Source organism: Otolemur garnettii, unplaced genomic scaffold, assembly GCF_000181295.1.
Source record: "Otolemur garnettii isolate 467f Iridium unplaced genomic scaffold, OtoGar3 scaffold00145, whole genome shotgun sequence".
Classification (NCBI taxonomy): Eukaryota; Metazoa; Chordata; class Mammalia; order Primates; family Galagidae; genus Otolemur; species Otolemur garnettii.
Window position 1 is genome coordinate 1462477 of NW_003852540.1, and position 1039 is coordinate 1463515.

The window sequence follows — 1039 nt, forward strand, 5'->3', positions numbered from 1 at the left end:
GCCTGCAGTCCCAGCGACTCAGGAGGCTGAGGCAAGAGGATCATTTGAGTATAGGAGTTTGAGGTTGCTGTGAGCTATGAAGCCACAGCACTCTACCCAAGGGCAAGAGAATGAGACTCTGTCTCAAAAGAAAAAAAAAAAAAACCAGAAAATGTAGCCAGATGATGATCCTCTGCCTCAGCTTCCTGAGTAGCTGGAACTGTAGGTGAGTGAGACCTTAAATTAGAAAAACTCGCTGGGCATGGGCCTGTATTCCCAGCTACTTGGGAGGCTGAGGCAGGAGGATCACTTGAGTCCCCGACTTGGAGGTGGTGGTGGAGCTATGATGGTGCCACTGCACACTAGTGGAGGAGACAGAATGAGAGTTTCTGTCTTTTTTTTTTTTTTTTTTTTTTGAGACAGAGACTCAAGCTATCCCCCTGGGTAGAGTGCGATGGCATCACAGCTCACAGCACCCCCAACTCCTGGGCTCAAGTAATCCTCTTGCCTCAGCCTCCCAAGTAGCTGGGACTACAGGCACCCACCATGACCCATGGCTAGTTTTAGAGACAGGATGTCACTCTTTTGCTTAAGGTGGTCTCACACTCCTGAGCTCACCCAATCCACAGGCCTCGGCCTCCCAGAGTGCTCAGATTACAGGTGTGAGCTACTGCCACTCCTCCCCCCTTTTCTTTTGCTCTTCTGCCATGTGAGGACACAATCTCCATCCCTGCTTGCCTTCTGCTTTCTGCCACAGAACTTTTGAAATGGAATGTTGTTTTGAGTCATGAGTTATACTGATTATTGTTTACTATAGACCATGGATTCGCCGATTATTGTTTAAGATAAGGGTTAACATGATCTTCACTTTGCTTAAATGTATGAAACTGAGGCTCGGCGCCTGTGGCTCAAGTGGCTAAGGCACCAGCCACATACACCTAAGGTGGCGGGTTCGAATCCAGCCTAGGCCCGCCAAACAACAATAATGGCTGCAACCAAAAAATAGCCGGGCGTTGTGGCGGGCACCTGTGGTCCCAGCTACTTGGGAGGCTGAGGCAGG